Source organism: Orcinus orca, chromosome 14 (genome assembly GCF_937001465.1).
Source record: "Orcinus orca chromosome 14, mOrcOrc1.1, whole genome shotgun sequence".
Taxonomy (NCBI): Eukaryota; Metazoa; Chordata; class Mammalia; order Artiodactyla; family Delphinidae; genus Orcinus; species Orcinus orca.
In genome coordinates, this window is record NC_064572.1 from 12,015,244 (window position 1) to 12,034,170 (window position 18,927).

The 18,927-nt window shown below is 40.2% G+C and overlaps 1 protein-coding gene across 2 annotated transcripts in view; it reads left to right on the plus strand.

Annotated features, from left to right (window-relative positions):
- The first annotated feature begins 1,652 nt into the window (after nt 1-1,652).
- Nucleotides 1,653-18,927, plus strand: part of TBCE (tubulin folding cofactor E) — a 109,794-nt gene continuing 92,519 nt past the window's right edge. The window contains exon 1 of one of the 2 annotated variants that reach the window (XM_004271548.4): nt 1,653-1,783. The gene's annotated coding sequence lies outside the window, so the exon portion shown is untranslated. Of the gene's footprint in view, nt 1,784-1,943; nt 2,111-18,927 lie in introns of those variants that run through there. The other variant, XM_033431265.2, reaches the window with a different exon arrangement.

An 18,927-nucleotide genomic window follows, 5' to 3' on the forward strand; every position in this document is an offset into this window, starting at 1 on the left:
ATATTTGAAAGATAATTGTGGAAGAACTGGAGGGAAGACAGAAGCCAGAAGGCCAGGCTGAAAAACATTAAAGTGAGAGGAGGGTGAGGAATGAGAGACAGGGTGTATAGATCTCTTTTAGGGAAAAACTTTAGCAGAGAAAGCACTTCAAGGAGATAACATGGTTGAGGCAGCAGTACAATGTCTCGAGGAAAGGACAGAAGGCAGAGAGGGATCATTCTTTCACTCTAGGCAAAACCAGGCAAGTACTGTCACAACTCAGTGGAGACAGGAAAATATTTTACAAAGAAAAGGAAGGTGCATGCTTCCTATATCTGTTGTGGGGCTGGTCTGAATTTGGTGGATGCCAATAATCTTCAAGAAGTGTGGCCGTTCTCTGCCGAAAGATAATTTAAAACTCTCCAGTTAGAAAGTGCACAGCTCTTCTCAGGACACAGCTGAATGTCAGTAAATAACCTACCTTTATTCTGCTTCAGTTTTTGTCTAAGTTGGGGCCAAAGTTGTCCTCCAACCTTCATGAGTACAGGAGGCTTGATCAAAATAAATAGTGATAAATCCCATCTGATAAAGCCATCTGAGTCAAACCTGTAGTCTAACAAAATTTATTAAGTTGCTGAAACAAGGAAAACCACCCACCAAAGGAACTGGGGGAGTCTAACTGGAAGAAAAAAAAAACAAAAAGGAAGAGGCAGACATAGCATAGGATTCGGTGGAGTGTATTAATAGATAAGAATTAAGCAGGCTCAGGCCTGAGTTGTGAAGCCGACTCCAAGGTCATGTAGCGTTGAAAACCATAAAGTTAAAATAAATGTGGAATGTTATATCTGAAAATTTCTTATTTGAAGCACTATGCCTGGGCTGGCAAAGTGTCAAAATGATCCCCAGGACTCAGCTCTGCCAGGCAGACTTGGGATATTCCATTATTACTCATATGATTTCAAACAATAAAGCTTCTGAAAGTTTGTTTTCTGGAACAAGTTTTTTTAGCCTATGCCGTTTCATTAATCAACAAAAGCAGTTTTTACAGCTTCATAATGGGTATCTCTATGTGCTGAAATTCTTAAATTTAACATTCAGCTTGAAGGCTACCTCCCTGAAGTGTTATTTAATTTCCCTTTGGTTGGGTTAAAGGCCTCTTTTATTTTCACCAACGATAACAATACTATGGGTATTATATGCTTTAATCATGTACCAGGCTCCACGGCTAAACGTTTATTTATGCATCATCCCATTTCATCCTCACAACTCTTGAGATACGAGAAAACTCCTAGAAATTAACATGCTTACGGAATTTGCTTTTTCTATTAATGCATTTACTTTCATCCTGCTTTGCGATTCATCGAGTTAATTTTCTTCCCCTAGTTTTTGTGGAATCAACCCTACCTACACTCTTCTCTGTGACCACCACAGGCTTCCTCCGTGGTAGATTGTCAATGAACGTGGAACTGAATCTCATACAGGACTTGTAACTCGCTTCCGTGATAACAAGTAAACTGGAACTTGCGCGTCCCATGCGTCGTTCTGTCATCCCGGGTTCCGGGGACTCGCTGGAGCAGCACAGGAGCGGCGAGCTCCGCTGGGTTTGGGCGGTCTGACCACACCTTCGGCTCCCCAGACGCTCGCTGATAATCACCGCTGAGCTCCAGCTGCCGCCGCTCCTTCCCGAGGAGGCGGGACTTCCTGTCTTCCTAAAGGAGCACTTCCGTCCACAGCCGGAAGCTGCTCTGGGGCAAGACGCGAGGTGGGGGCAGCAGCTCAGCCCACCCTGGCGGACCGCGGATAGGTGAGCTTCTTCGGGGTCTGGGGAGCGGAGGGAGCCGTGCGTTCTTGGCTGGCTCGTGACCGGTGCACGCCTGCGAGGCTCTCGGTCTGTTTTCCCTTTAGAAACTTCCCAAGTGGCCGGGCGTTGCCTGCTTCCTGGGGCTTTGAGCGAACCCAGCTGCGCCGGGTGCAAAGGAGGCGTTCGTGGGGGCGAGTGGGGTCCCGGGCCGGAGCCCGTGGCGGGCGAGCGGGAGTGGTGGCCCCGCACTGAACTTCACAGAAAAGTCATACTGACTTGTCACTCTGCAAGAGGTGAAACTGGCACAGGCGACCAACGACTTGGTGTCAGGTTAGAGAAACAACCCTGACCATCCAAATCCTTTAACGTTTGTGATGCAGGAGAAATAAGGTTAAGTAGGTGGAGAACGTTTACAGGTTTTACATATTACTCACTACCAACCGGGGACTATTCTAGGTTGTGGGTGAGAACAGACTTCTCTTTTGTGTGAAGTTAATATATCCATGGCCACTGTCATTTGATACTTGGTTCAACTGTTTTCATCTTTTTAGGGGTTTTTTGGTAAATATGTAAATAATTTTTTTCTTTTTTTTTCTGGCTGCGTTGGGTCTTTGTTGCTGCGCGCGGGCTTTCTCTAGTTGCTGCGAGCGGGGGCTACTCTTTGCGGTGCGCGGGCTTCTCATTGCAGCGGCTTCTCTTGTTGCGGAGCACGGGCTCTAGGCGCGCGGGCTTCAGTAGTTGCGGCACGCGGGCTCAGTAGTTGTGGCTCGCGGGCTCTAGAGCGCAGGTTCAGTAGTTGTGGCGCACGGGTCTTAGTTGCTCCGCGGCATGTGGGATCTTCCCGCACCCGGGCTCGAACCCGTGTCCCCTGCATTGATAGGTGGATTCTTAACCACTGTGCCACCAGGGAAGTCCCTTTATGTATGCTTTTGTAACTAGCATATTGTTGGGGAATTTTTTTTTTTTTTTAAACCAAAAGGACAGTCTCTGCCTTTTGACTGGCAGGCTGATTGTACTTATATTCACTGTCATTACCGAGATATTTGTTGAGGCCTGTAAAACCTTCGGCATCATCCTCGACCCATTTCTTTCTCACCACACCTGTAACCTATCAGCAGATGCAAGAACTCGGCCTTCAGAATCTATGCAGAGTCCCAAGCCCTTCTCAGCACTTTCCCTTATTCAAATTACAGCCATCTCTCACCTGGATTTCTGCAGTAGCCACTAAAATAGTCTGCTTTTTCTTTTTTCAGTCTTTCCATCGCATGTAAAGTGATTCTTTTTTTTTTTTTAAATCAGATTATCTCCCTCCTCTCAAAAAATCCTCCATGGACTACCCATTTCACTCAGATTAAAAGCCAGATTCTTCAGAGTGGCCGTCAAGGTTCTGTATGACCTGGCCCTTGCTTTCCCTCTGATCTCATCTCTGGCTACTCTCCCTCTTTGCTCTATGTTGTTGCCTCGGGCACATCCTAACCTCAGGATGTTTACACTTGCAGTTCCTTTGTCAAAATGTCCACCTGGTTTAATCCCTTACCTCCCTCCTGTTTTTTTTTTTTTTTTTTTTGAATATTACCTTCTCAGTGAGGTCTTCCCTGACATAGCCTTCCCTTATATTTCCGTTGTACTCATTGCCCTTGTACTTATTACGATATGACGTGCCATGTGATTTATTCATTTTTCTGGTTCATTACTGTTTACCCCACTAGGATAGAAGTTTCATGAGAGCAGCCATTTTTCTGTGTTTTGTGTACAGCTGTATCCCTAGTGCCTAAAACGATATTTGGCTTTTAGTGGGCTCTCCATAATATAATTGTTGAAAAAATGGATTTGGCCTTTTTTTTTTTTTTTTTGCCATCTGGTACTTTGTACTTTCTGTGCTTTTTCTTTCTCTTTTCTTGCCTTTTTTTGAATTGAGGTTTTGTCTTGTTTTCTCTCTTCACTTTTTCTCTTCTACTTGTTTGGAAGATATGTTACTATATATACGTTACTTCTGTCCTTATAGTGGTTAACCTTTTAATTTATCTAATCAGAATCTTAACCTTGCAGAACAATATTGTCTTTACCTGTGAGCTACTGATTTTAACAGGCCTCCTGGATCATCTCAGTACTTATTTTCATAAGATGTAAACGTTCAACAATAAAACTAGTAGTTGTTACTATTTTCTGGTGGTTTTGATTTTTTTCCTTTTTGGTTTATTAAAGTAAATTTGTGATACAGCTTAATAGAATATTTACTGTATAGTTAGCATTCCAAAGTTTATTTTTTAAGAAGTATGTGATACTTTCCCTACCTTAGCATTTTGCTGGGAAATGTGCAAAAGAGTCCATTAGAAAATAATATGATAGACATTATTAAGTGTGAAATGAATATAAAATAGGTAGAGGCTACCAGAAAAGAGGGAATTTAACAGTTTGCTGGTTATTAGGAGCAGCTGGAATGAATTTGTGGAGGAGTGATTTGGGAATATTTGGTGGTATTTGAAAGTGTGTAGAGAAAAGGCACTGATTGGTTCATTAATTTTATTATTTCTGTTTCATATAGTTGTATCATAAAAATTGTGCGTTTGGTGTGGATTTCAGTCATTGGTGTTCGAGAGAGAAGACATGTCTACAGCCTCTTCAGAAAGCCTAAGGCTTTCTGGAGGAACTGCTTAAAATGATGAGACAATTCAGTGTGTGAGGGCCAAGGAATTACTGTGAGGATGTAGTAGAACTTGGACACAGGCTTTGACATTAGCTATGACGTGCATGGAGGACAACAGGACATTAGGTTAAGTGAAGTAAGCTGGTCACCAAAGAGAAATACTGTGTGCTTCCACTTCTGTGAGATATTTGGAGCAGTCAGGTTAATAGAAATGGAAGGTGGGGTCTGGGAGAGGAGTCTATGGGGAGTTGTTTCATGGGTAGAGACTTTCCGTTTTGCAAGGCGGAAAAGTTTTGGTGATTGATTGCACGACAGTGTGAATGTATCTAATGCCACTGAACTGTACACTTAAAAATGGTTAAGGTAGGGCTTCCCTGGTGGCGCAGTGGTTGAGAGTCCGCCTGCCAATGCAGGGGACATGGGTTCGTGCCCCGGTCCGGGAAGATCCCACATGCCGCGGAGCGGCTGGGCCCGTGAACCATGGCCGCTGAGCCTGTGTGTCCGGAGCCTGTGCTCCGCCACGGGAGAGGCCACAACAGTGAGAGGCCTGCGTACCGCAAAAAAAAAAATAAATAAAAAATGGTTAAGGTGATAAATTTTATGGAATGTGTATTTTATGACAATTAAATTTCTTTTTAAAAAGGACGGCAGCTGGGATTCTTTAAAATTGCGCTATTAAATACTCAGAAGTTGTTACACTTTAGGTGGTCATTTAAAAGCAAATGACATGTTTTGCCCTTACATTTTCACTTTCTTTAGTCTCCCATCATGAACCTCCAAAACATCAGTGAAACCTTCTTACATTTCCCTACCTGGAAAGCTTGTTCTCTTGATTTCTGCTGCTCATTTCTGTCAGCTTAACCAGGGAATGGTTTCCACATGGAGTCCTCCTCACTCTTAACCCACCTGTTTCTTCTTCATCACTGAATTGGATCCTTACATTACTAATTATAGGTCTTAATTGTTTGCTGGTAGTTATCTCTTCTAATTAAACTCTGATTTCCTTATAAGTGCATGTCTTCTACTTGCTTATGTTCTTCATGACAGAGAAAGGTTGACGAATGTCCGGATTCACTGCTTGTAAGTTCCTGAGCCAGGATTACTGACTACAGTTCCTAATCTCAGTGAAGCCTGTTTCTTCTTTTTTTTTTTTTTCGGTACGCGGGCCTCTCACTGTTGTGGCCTCTCCTGTTGCGGAGCACAGGCTCCGGATGCGCAGGCTCGGTGGCCATGGCTCACAGGCCCAGCCGCTCCGTGGCATGTGGGATCTTCCCAGACCGGGGCTCGAACCAGTGTCCCCTGCATCGGCAGGCGGACTCTCAACCACTGTGCCACCAAGGAAGCCCCTGTTTCTTCTTGATGAGTTTTCTACTGGATAGTTGTCAATCTGTGAATGATAATTCAGACCTCATGCCAATTATTTTGGTACAATTTAGAACAAATATCAGGAAAGATTAAGCAAAATACATTTAGAAAGATAACAGAATACATATTGGAAAACTTTTTTTGAATTTTATTTTTTTTAATACAGCAGGTTCTTATTAGTTACCCATTTTATACATATTAGTGTATATATGTCAATCCCAATCTCCTAATTCATCCCACCCCCCCTTTCCCCCTTTGGTGTCCATATGTTTGTTCTCTACAACTGTGTCTCTATTTCTGCCCTGCAAACCAGTTCATCTGTACCATTTTCCAGGTTCCACATATATGCGTTAATATACGATATTTGTTTTTCTCTTTTTGACTTACTTCACTCTGTATGACAGTCTCTGTATCCATCCATGTCTCTACAAATGACCCAGTTTCATTCCTTTTTATGGCTGAGTAATATTCCATTGTATGTATGTACCACATCTTGTTTATCTGTTCGTCTGTTGATAGGCATTTAGGTTGCTTCCATGACCTGGCTATTGTAAATAGTGCTGCAATGAACATTGGGGTGCATGTGTCTTTTTGAATTATGGTTTCGTCTGGGTATATGCCCAGTAGTGGGAGTGCTGGGTTATATGGTAATTTTATTTGTAGTATTTTAAGGAACCTCCATACTGTTCTCCATAGTGGCTGTATCAGTTTACATTCACACCAACAGTGCAAGGGAGTTCCCTTTTCTCCACACCCTCTCCAACATTTGTTGTTTGTAGGTTTTCTGATGATGCCCATTCTAACTGGTGTGAGGTAATACCTCATTGTAGTTTTGATTTCCATTTCCCTAATAATTAGTGATTTTGAGCAGCTTTTCATGTACCTGTTGGCCATCTGTATGTCTTCTTTGGAGAAATGTCTGTTTAGGTCTTCCGACCATTTTTGGATTGGGTTGTTTGTTTTTTTCATATTGAGCTGCATGGGCTGTTTATATATTTTGGATATTAATCCTTTGTCCATTGATTTGTTTACAAATATTTTCTCCCATTCTTAGGGTTATCTTTTCGTCTTGTTTGTAGTTGCCTTTGATTTACAAAAGCTTTTAAGTTTCATTAGGTCCCATTTGTTTATTTTTGTTTTTATTTCCATTGTTCTAGGGGGTGGATCAAAAAAGATCTTGCTGTGATTTATGTCAAAGAGTGTTCTTCCTATGTTTTCCTCTAAGAGTTTTATAGTGTCCAGTCTTATATTTAGGTCTCTAATCCATTTTAAGTTTATTTTTGTTTATGATGTTAGGGAGTGTTCTGATTTCATTCTTTTACATCTAGCTGTCCAGTTTTCCCAGCACCACTTATTGAAGAGACTGTCTTTTCTCAGTTGTATATCCTTGCCTCCTTTGTCATAGATTAGTTGACCATAGGAGTGTGGGTTTATCTCTGGGCTTTCTATCCTGTTCCATTGATCTGTATTTCTGTTTTTGTGCCAGTACTATATTGTTTTGATGACTGTAGCTTTGTAGTGTAGTCTGAAGTCATGGAGTCTGATTCCTCCAGCTCTGTTTTTATCCTTCAAGAATTCTTTGGCTATTCGGGGTCCTTTGTGTCTCCATACAAATTTTAAAATTTTTTTGTTCTAGTTTTGTAAAAAATGCCATTGGTAATTTGATAGGGATTGCACTGAATCTGTAGATTACTTTGGGTAGTATAGTCATTTTCACAATATTGATTCTTCCAATCCAAGAACATGGTATATCTCTCCACATGTTTCTATCATCTTTAATTTCTTTCATCAGTGTTTTATAGTTTTCTGCATACAGGTCTTTTGTCTCCTTAGGTAGGTTTATTCCTAGGTATTTTATTCTTTTTGTTGCAGTGGTAAATGGGAGTGTTTCCTTAATTTGTCTATCAGATTTTTCATCATTAGTGTATAGGAATGCAAGAGATTTCTGTGCATTAATTTTGTATCCTGCAACTTTACCAAATTCTTTGATTAGCTCTAGTAGTTTTCTGGTGGCATTTTTAGGATTCTCTATGTATAGTATCATGTCATCTGCAAACAGTGACAGTTTAACTTCTTCTTTTCCAATTTATATTCTTTTGGTTTCTTTTTCTTCTCTGATTGCCGTGGCTAGGACTTCCAAAACTATGTTGAATAATAGTGGTGAGAGTGGACATCCTTGTCTCGTTCCTGATCTTAGAGGAAATGCTTTCAGTTTTTCACCATTGAGAATGATGTTTGCTGTGGGTTTGTAGTATATGGCCTTTATTATGTTGAGGTAGGTTCCCTCTATGCCCACCTTCTAGAGAGTTTTTATCATAAATGGGTGTTGAATTTTGTCAAAAGCTTTTTCTGCATCTATTGAGATGGTCATATGGTTTTTCTCCTTCAATTTGTTAATATGGTGTATCACATTGATTTGTGTATATTGAAAAATCCTTGCATCCCTGGGATAAATTCCACTTGATCATGGTGTATGATCCTTTTAATGTGTTGTTGGATTCGGTTTGCTAGCATTTTGTTGAGGCTTTTTGCCTCTATATTCATCTGTGATATTGGTTTGTAATTTTCATTTTTTGTACTATCTTTGTCTGGATTAGGTATCAGGGTGATGGTGGCCTCATAGAATGAGTTTGGGAGTGTTCCTTCCTCTGCAATTTTTTGGAAGAGTTTGAGAAGGATGGGTGTTAGCTCCTCTCTAAATGTTTGATAGAATTCACCTGTGAAGCCATCTGGTCCTGGACTTTTGTTTGTTGGAAGATTTTTAATCACTGTTTCAATTTCATTACTTGTTATTGGTCTGTTCATATTTTCTCTTTTTTCCTGGTTCAGGCTTGGAAGTTTATACCTTTGTCCATTTCTTCCAGGTTGTCCATTTTATTGGTATAGAGTTGCTTGTAGTAGTCTCTTAGGATGATTTGTATGTCTGCGGTATGTGTTGTAGCTTCTCCTTTTTCATTTATAATTTTATTGATTTGAGTCCTCTCCCTCTTTTTCTTGAGTTTGGCTAATGGTTTATCAATTTTGTTTATCTTCTCAAAGAACCAGCTTTTAATTTTATTGATCTTTGCTATTGTCTTCTTTGTTTCCATTTCATTTATTTCTGCTCTGATCTTTATGATTTCTCTCCTTCTGCTAACTTTGGGTTTTGTTTCTTCTTATTTCTCTAGTTCCTTTAGGTGTAAGGTTAGATTGTTTATTTGAAATTTTTCTTGTTTCTTGACGTAGGCTTGTATTGCTATATAAACTTCCCTCTTAGAACTGCTTTTGCAGTATGCCATAGGTTTTGGGTTGTCGTGTTTTCATTGTCATTTGTCTCTAGGTATTTTTAAATTTCCTCTTTGATTTCTTCAGTGATCTCTTGGTTATTTAGTAGCGTATTGTTTAGCCTCCCTGTGTTTGTGTTTTTTATGTTTTTTTCCCCTGTACTTGAATTTTAATCACATAGCATTGTGGTCAGAAGAGATGCTTGATATGATTTCAACTTTCTTAAATTTACTGAGGCCTGATTTGTGATCCAAGATGTGGTCTCTTCTGGAGAATGTTCCATGCACACTTGAGAAGAAAGTGTAATCTGCTGTTTTTGGATGGAATGTCCTATAAATATCAATTAAATCTGTCTGGTCTGTTGTGTTATTTAAAGCTTATGTTTCCTTATTAATAATTCTGTTTGTGTGATCTGTCCATTGGTGTGAGGTGTTAAAGTCCCCGACTATTATTGTGTTACTGTCAATTTCCTCTTTTATAGCTGTTAGCAGTTGCCTTATGTATTGAGGTGCTCCTATGTTGGGTGCATATATATTTACAATTGTTATATCTTCTTCTTGGATTGATCCCTTGATCATTATGTAGTTTCTTTCCTTGTCTCTTGTAACATTCTGTATTTTAAAGTCTACTTTATCTGATATGAGTATTGGTACTCCAGCTTTCTTTTGATTTCCATTTGCATGGAATATCTTTTTCCAGCCCCTCGCTTTCAGTCTGTACATTTCCCTAGGTCTGAAGTGGGCCTCTTGTAGACAGCATATATATGGGTCTTGTTTTTGTATCCATTCAGCGAGCCTGTGTCTTTTGATTGGAGCATGTAATCCATTCACATTTAAGGTAATTATCAATATGTATATTCCCGTCACCATTTTCTTAATTGTTTTGGGTTTGTGTTTGTAGCCTTGTGTTTGCGACTTAGAGAAGTTACTTTAGCTTTTGTTGTAGAGCTGGTTTGGTGGTACTGAATTCTCTTAGATTTTGCTTGTCTGTAAAGCTGGAAAACTTTTTTCTAAAATTAATTCACAAAATGCCAGTGTTTTCACCTTTTCTGTTGTGCATCAAACATCTTTTTTGATCCCTTGGATCCCTTGGTGGCTAAACCAAGTAGGAAACATGGTAACTGAATCTGTACCTACTGTTGGTTTAGGCTCACTGGGTTTAAACTTCCCCATGTCAGCTACCATTATTTTTTTTTAATTTAATTTTTTATTTTATATTATGGTTGATTTAAAATGTTGTATTAACTTCAGGTGTACAGCAAAGTGATTCAGTTATACATATACATATATCTATTCTTTTTCAGATTCTTTTCCCATATAGCTGTTACAGAATATTGAGTAGTGTTCCCTGTGCTATAGAGTAGGTCGTTGTTGATTATCTATTTATATATAGTAGTGTGTATATGTTAATCCCAACCTCCCAATTTATCCCTCCCCCTGCCTTCCCCTCTGGTAACCATAAATTTGTTTATAGAGTCTGTAAGTCTGTTTCTGTTTTGTAAATAAGTGCATTTGTATCATTTTTTTTTTTAGATTCCACATGTAAGTGATATCATGTGATATTTGTCTTTCTCTCTCTGACTTCGCTTATTATCTAGGTCCATCCACGTTGCTCCAAATGGCATTATTTCTTTTTTTTTTTATGGCTGAGTAATATTACATTGTCTTTATGTACCATATCCTCTTTATCCGTTCCTCTGTCGATGGATATTTAGATTTCATCCATGTCTCGGCTGTTGTAAATAGTGCTGCAGTGGACATTGGGGTGCGTGTATTGTTTCGAATTATGGTTTTCTCTGGGTATATGCCCAGGAGTGGGATTGCTGGATTGTATGATACCTCTATTTTTAGTTTTTTAAGGAACCTCCATCCTGTTCTCTATAGTGGGTGTACCAATTTACATTCCCACCAACAGTGTAGGGGGATTCCCTTCTCTTCATACCCTGTCCAATATTAACTGTTTGTAGACTTTGTTTTGTTTTGTTTTTTTGTGGTACGCAGGCCTGTTACTGTTGTGGCCTCTCCCATTGCGGAGCACAGGCTCCGGACGTGCAGGCTCAGCGGCCATGGCTCACAGGCCTAGCCGCTCCGTGGCATGTGGGATCTTTCCAGACCGGGGCACGAACCCGTGTCCCCTGCATTGGCAGGCGGACTCTCAACGACTGTGCCACCAGGGAAGCCCTACTGTTTGTAGACTTTGATGATGGCCATTCTGATTGCTGTGAGGTGATAACCTCATTGTAGTTTTGATTTGCATTTCTCTAATAATTAGAGATTTTGAGCATCTTTTCATGTGCTTTTTGGACATCTGTATGTCTTTGGAGAAATGTCTATTTAGATCTTCTGCCCAGTTTTTGATTAGGTTCTTCCCTTTTTTGATACTGAGCTGCATGAGCTGTTCATATGTTTTGGAGATCAACCAACCAACCTTGTTGGTTGCTTTGTTTGCAAATATTTTCTCCCATTCTGTGGGTTGTCTTTTCGTTTTGTTTATGGTTTCCTTTGTTGTGCAAAAGGTTTTAAGTTTCATTAGGTCCCATTTGTTTACTTTTGGTTTTATTTTCATTATTCTAGGAGGTGGATCCAAAAAGATACTTCTGTGATTTATGTCACGGTGTTCTGCCTATGTTTTCCTCTTAGAGTTTTGTAGTATCCAGTCTTATATTCAGGCCTTTAATCCATTTTGAGTTTATTTTTGTATATGGTGTTAGAGAATGTTCTAGTTTCATTCTTTTACCTGTAGCTGTCCAGTTTTCCTAGCACCACTTATTGAAGAGACTGTTTTCTCCATTGTGTATTCTTGCCTCCTTTGTCGTATTGTCATAATAGATTAATAGACCATAGGTTTGTGGGTTTATTTCTGGGCTTTCTTTGCTGTTGTTCTATATTTCTGTCTTTGTGCCAGTACCATACTGTTTTTGATTACTGTAGGTTTGTAGCATAGTCTGAAGTCAGGGAGCCTGATTCTTCCAGCTCCATTTTTCTTTCTCAGGATTGCTTTAGCTATTCGGAGTCTTTTGTGTTTCCATACAAATTTCAAAATTTTTTGTTCTAGTTCTGTGAAAGGTGCCATTGGTAATTTGATAGGAATTGCATTGAATCTGTAGATTCCTTTGGGTAGTGTAGTCATTTTGACAATATTGATTCTTCCAATCCAAGAACATGGTATATTTTTTTATCTGTTTGTGTCATCTTTAATTTCTTCCCCCCCATCTTCAGTTTCTTTCATCACCATCTTGTAGTTTTTGGAGTACAGGTCTTTTGCCTCCTCAGGTAGGCTTATTCCTAGGTATTTTATTCTTTTTGATGCAATGGTAAATTGGATTGTTTCCTTAATTTCTTTTTCTCATCTTTCGTTGTTAGTGTGTAGAAGTACAACAGATTTCTGTGTATTAAGTTAGTTTCTTTTTTGGAGGGGGGGCCATGGTGTGCACCCTGCAGGATCTTAGCTTCCCTGACCAGGGATTGAACCCGTGCCCTCGGCAGTGGAAGTGCGGGATCTTAACCACTGGAGCACCAGGGAAGTCCCTTCGTGTATTAATTTTCTATTCTGCAACTTTACCAAATTCATTGATGAGCTCTAGTAGTTTTCTGGTAGCATCTTTAGGATTCTCTATGTATAGTATCATGTAATCTGCAAAGAGTGACAGTTTTATTTCTCTTTTCCAATTTGGATTCCTTTTATTCTTTTTCTTCTCTGATTGCCATGGCTAGTACTTTGAAAACTATGTTGGCTAAAAGTGGAGAGAATGGGTATCCTTGTCTTGTTCCTAATCTTAGAGGAAATGCTTTCAGTTTTTCACCATTGAGAATGATGTTTGCTGTGGGTTTGTCATATATGGCCTTTATTATGTTGAGGTAGTTTCCATCTGAGCTCAGTTTCTGTAGGGTTTTCATCATAAATAGGTGTTGAATTTTGTCAAAACGTTTTTCTGCATCTATTGAGACTATCGTATGTTTTTTATTCTTCAATTTGTTAATGTGGTGTATTACCCTGATTGATTTACGGATATTGAAAAATCTTTGCATCCCTGGGATAAATCCCACTTGATCATGGTGTATGATCCTTTTAATGAACTGTTGGGTTCAGTTTGCAGTATTTTGTTGAGGATGTTTGCGTCTACGTCCATCAGTGATGTTGGCCTCTAATTTTCTTTTTTTGTGGTATCTTTGTCTGATTTTGGTATCAGGGTAATGGTGGCCTCATAAAATGAGTTTGGAAGTATTCCTTCCTCTGTTTTTTGAAAGAATTTCAGAAGATAGGTGTTAACTCTTCTCTAAATGTTTGATAGAATTTGCTTGTTAAGCCATCTAGCCCTGGACTTTTGTTTGTTGGAACTTTTTAAATCACAGTTTCAATTTCACTACTTGTGATAGGTCTGTTCATATTTTCTATTTTTTAGTGGTTCAGTCTTGGAAGATTGTACCTTCCTAAGAATTTGTCCATTTCTTCTTAGTTGTCCATTTTATTGACATCTAGTTGCTTGTAGTAGTCTGTCATGATCCTTTGTATTTCTGTGGTGTCAGCTGTTATTTCTCCATTTTCATTTCTAATTTTATTGATTTGAGCCCTCTCTCTTTTTTTCCTGATGAGTCTGGCTAAAGGGTCTCAATTTTGTTTATCGTTTCAAAGGACTAGCTTTTAGTGTCATTTATCTTTTCTATTGTTTCCTTTATCCCTATTTCATTTATTTCTGCTCGGATCTTCAGGGTTTCTTTCCTTCCACTAATTTTAGGTTTTGTTTCTTCTTTCTCTAGTTGCTTTAGGTGTATCCCATAGGTTTTGGATCATTGGGGTTTTGTTTTCATTTGTCTCTAGGTATTTTTTTTTTTTTTTTTTTTTTTTTTGCGGTACGCGGGCCTCTCACCGTTGTGGCCTCTCCTGCTGCGGAGCACAGGCTCCGGACGTGCAGGCTCAGCGGCCATGGCTCACGGGCCCAGCCGCTCTGCGGCATGTGGGATCTTCCTGCACCGGGGCACGAACCCGTGTCCCCTGCATCGGCAGGCGGACTCTCAACCACTGCGCCACCAGGGAAGCCCTCTAGGTATTTTTTGATTTCCTGTTTGATTTCTTCAGTGATCCATTGGTTGTTTAGTAGCATATTGTTTAGCTTCAGTGTGTTTGTGTGTTTTACAGTTGTTTTCTTTCTTGTAGTTGATTTCTAATCTCATAGCATTGTGGTTGGAAAAGATGCTTGATATGATTTCAGTTTTCTTAAATTTACCGAGGCTTGCGTTGTGGCTCAGCATGTGATCAGTCCTAGAGAATGTTCCATGTGCCCTTGAATGTGTATTCTGCTGCTTTGGGATGGAATGCTCTATAAATATCATTTAAATCCATCTGGTCAGATGTGTCATTTAAGACCTGTGTTTCCTTATTTATTTTCTGTCTGGATGATCTGTCCATTGATGTAAGTGGGGTGTTAAAGTCCCCGACTATTATTGTGTTATGGTTGATTTCTCCTTTTATGGCTGTTAGCATTTGCCTTATGTATTGAGGTGCTCCTGTGTTGGGTGCATATATACTTATAATTGTTACATTTTGTTCTTGGATTGATCCATTGATCATTATGTAGTGTCCTTCTTTGTCTCTTGTAATGGTCTTTATTTTAAAGTTTATTTTGTCTGATATGAGTATTGCTATTCCAGCTTTCTCTTGATTTCCATTTGCATGGAAAATCTTTTTCCATTTCCTCACTTTGTATGTGTCCCTAGGTCTGAAGTGGGTGTCTTGTAGACAGAATATATAAGGGTCTTGTTTTTGTATTCATTCAGCCACTCTGTGTCTTTTGGTTGGAGCATTTAATCCGTTTTCGTTTTTTCTTTCTTTATTTATTTTTTGCGGTACGCGGGCCTCTCCCGTTGTGGAGCACAGGCTCAGCGGCCATGACTCACGGGCCCAGCCGCTCTGCGGCATGTGGGATCTTCCTGGACCAGGGCACGAACCTGTGTCCCCTGCATTGGCAGGCGGACTCTCAACCACTGTGCCACAGGGAAGCACTTCTTTGATTATTGATATGTATATTCTTATTGCCATTTTGTTCATTGTTTTGGTTTTGTTTTTGTAGGTCTTTTTTCTTCTCTTTCTCTTTTCTTCTCTTGTGATTTGATGACTAAGTTTAGAGTTGTGTTTGGATTCCTTTTTCTTAATCTTCTTTTTTCTTTTAAATTTTGGCAATGGCTTTATTTTATTTTATTTATTTTTTTGCCTGTGCCATGCAGCATGTGGGATCTTAGTTCCCAGACCAGGGATCGAACCCACACCCCCTGCAGTGGATCACAGAGTCTTAACCACTGGGCCATCAGGGAAGTCCTCCTTTTTCTTCTTTGTGTGTATTTATTGTAAAATTTCAGATTGTGGTTACCATGAGGTTTTTTTGTTTTGGTTTTGGTTTTCTTTGGCCATGCCGCATGGCTTGTGGGATGTTAGTTCCCTGACCAGGGATCAAACCTGGGCCCTCTGCAGTGGAAGCGCATAGTACTAACTGCTGGACCACCAGTGAATTCCCACCATGAGATTTTGATATAGCAGTCTATACATATACAAGGTTTTTTTAAGTTGTGGGTCTCTTAATTTCAAATGTGTTTCCAATATTCTGCATTTGTACTCTTCTCTTCTCACTGCTGCTGGTTTTGATATCATGTTTGTGTGTGGATGATTTCCTACCTTTTCTGTAGGTTTGCTTTTACCAGTGAACTTTCCTATTTGTAATTTTCTTGTTTCTGGTTGTTGCATTTTGTTTTCCTTCTGGAGAAGTTCCTTTAGTGTTTGTTGTAAAGCTGGTTTGGTTGTGCTGAATTCTCTAGCTTTTGCTTGTCTGTAAAGCTTTTGATTTCTCTGTCAAACCTGAACAAGAGCCTTGCTGGGTAGACTATTCTTGGTTGTAGGTTTTTCCCTTTTACCACTTTAAATATATTGTGCAACTCCCTTCTGGCATGCAGAGTTTCTGCTGAAAAATCAGCTGATAACCTTACAGGAATTCCCCTGTATGTTACTTGTTGTGGTTCCGTTGTTGCTTTTAATATTTTCTTTGTCTTTAATTTTTGTTAATTTGATTAATACGTGTTTCAGTGTGTTCCTCCTTGGGTTAATCCTGTATGGGACTCTTCACGTTTCCTGGACTTGAGTGAATGTTTCCTTTCCCACATTAGGGAATTTTTCAGCTATTACCTCTTCAAATATTTTCTCAGGCCCTTTCTGTCTCTCTTCTCCTTCTGGGACCCCTATGATGCAAATGTTGGTGCATTTAATGTTGTCCTAGAGGTCTCTTAGACTGTCCTCATTTCTTTTCATTCTTTTTCCTTTTCTTTTTTTAAAAAATATTTATTTGGCTGCACTGGGTCTTAGTTGCAGCATGCGGGTTCTTAGTTGCAGCACGTGGGATCTTTGTTGTGGCATGAGGGATCTTTTTAGTTGTGGCATGTGGAGTGTTTTTTTTATTTCAGTTGCAGCACGTGAGATCTTCATTGCTGCATGCGGGGTCTGTAGTTGTGACATGCCAGCTCTTCGTTGCAGCATGCAGGATCTAGTTCCCTGACCAGGGATGGAACCTGGGCCCCCTGCATTGGGAGCATGGAGTCTTAACCACTGGACCACCAAGGGAGTCCCTCATTTTTTTTTTCTTTATTCTGTTCCGTGTCAGTGATTTCCAGTGATCTGTCTTCCAGGTCACTTACTTGTTCTTCTGTCTCTTTTTTTCCGCTATTGATTCTCTCTGGTGTATTTTTCATTTCATTTATTTTACTGTTCATCTCTGTTTGTTTTTTAAAGTTTTTAACTCTTTATTAAACATTTCTTGTATCCTCTCAGTCTGTGCCTCCAGTCTTTTTCCAAGATCTTGGATCATCTTTACTATCAGTACTCTGAATTCTTTTTCACGTAGGTTGCCTTTCTCCTCTTCACTTAGTTGTTCTTCTGGGGTTTTATCTTGTTCCTTCGTCTGGAACGTATTTCTCTGCTCTCTCATTTTGTCTGCCTGTCTGTTTTGTTGTCTCTATTCCTCAGGCTTCAGGATCATAATTCTTCTTGGTTCTGGTGTCTGCCTCCTTGTGGGTGAAGTTGGTCCAGGGACTTGTGCAGGCTTCCTGGTGGGAGGGACTTGTGCTTGCCCAGTGGTGGGTGGAGCTGGGTCTTGTCCCTGCGGTGGGTAGGGCCGTCTCAAGTAGCGTGTTGATAGGTGGCTGTTGGCTCAGGTCACCTTTAGGCAGCCTGTCTGCTGATGTGTGGGGCTGTGTTCCCACATTGTTGGTTGTTTGTCCTGAGGTGTCCCAGCAATGGAGCCTGCACTCTTACGGGTGGGGCCAGGTCTCAGGGCGAAAATGGTGACCTCTGGGAGAGCTCATGCTGGCTGGTGAGTATTCCCTGGGCATCAGTGGCCAGTGCTCTTGCCCCCACAGTGAACCACAGCTGCCCTCGCCTCCCCAGGAGACCCTGCAAGACTCAGAGGCAGGTCTGGCCTAAGCTTCTCTGGAGTCACTGCTTTGCCCTGGGTCCCAGTGCATGTGAAAACTTGTATGTGCCTTACAAGAGTGGAGTCTGTTTTCCCCAGTCCTGTGGAGCTCCTGCACTAAAGCCCCTCTAGCCTTCAAAGCAAAATGCTCTGGGGTCTCCTCCTCTTGATGCCCGACCCCCCAGGCTAGAGAGCCTGACATGGGGTTCAGAACTCTCACTCCTGTAGGAGAACCTCTGTGATATATTATTTTCCAGTCTGTGGGTCGCCCACCCGGCAGGTATGGGATTTTGATTATATTTTGAAAGTGCCCCTCCTGCTGTCTCGTTGTGGCTTCTTCTTTGTATTTGGGTGTAGAATATCTTGTTTGTTAGGTTCAAGTCTTTGTCAGTGGTTGTTCAGCAGTTAGTTGTCATTTTGGTGTTTTCATGAGACGAGGTGGGCTCAGATTCATTTACCCCGCCATCTTGTTTTCAGCCTCAGCTACTGTTATTTTGAACTTGTATTTTTTTTGATTTGTGGAATTTTTTCCTTTATTTAAATATAGAATCTGACCACTTATACAAGGTACCTAGAATAGTCAAATTCATAGACTCAGAAAGTACATTGGTCGGTGCCAGAGGCCGGAGGGTGGGGAGGGGAAATGGGGAATTAGTGTTTAATGGGGATAGAGTTTCAGTTAGGAAGGCGAAGAATTTGGGGTATGGATGATGATGAGAGTTGCTCAACAGTGTGAATGTACTTAGTGCCACTGAAATGTACAGTTAAATATGGTTAAAGTAGTATGTTTTATGTTATGTGATTTTTACCACAATAAAGCAACATAAAAAATGTGGAGTTGTCATCTTAAATGACTAACATATTTACTCTATGTTGAACAATTCTATGAATAGTAACTCATTTAATTCCTACAACAGCCCTGTGGTCTTAATATTATCTACATTTTACAGATGGGGAAATGTAGACACAGGTTAAGTTGTCCAGTCTCCCATAGCTAGCATGTAGCTGGAGAGGTAGAATTTCTCTCCAGACCACTGGCTGCATATAATGCCCATATAACATTAAATAGGAACAAAAATGACCTAAATTCTTACTTATTTTTCAGAACTCTTTCAGTTGCAGGAGAAAGAATCCCAGGTCAAACTGATGTAAACAAAAGAAGGAATTTCATGGTTCAATTAATTGGGCTAATGAAAGGCTTTAGGCATAGCTGGGTTAACTCTGCTTTTCTATTTGGCCTTGACAAGTTTTTTCTGAAAATAAAAAACACATAGTGGCAAAGGTGTTCCTCAGCTATTCTAGGTTTAAGTAGTCCTTTTGTTTTAAGATTTTGGGAAAGAGAAAGACCTCTCTTCAAGGGTCCATGTTGTTGACCTAAAACAAGTGGACTGCCAGTTATCTCTCCAGCAAAGATGGGTTTAT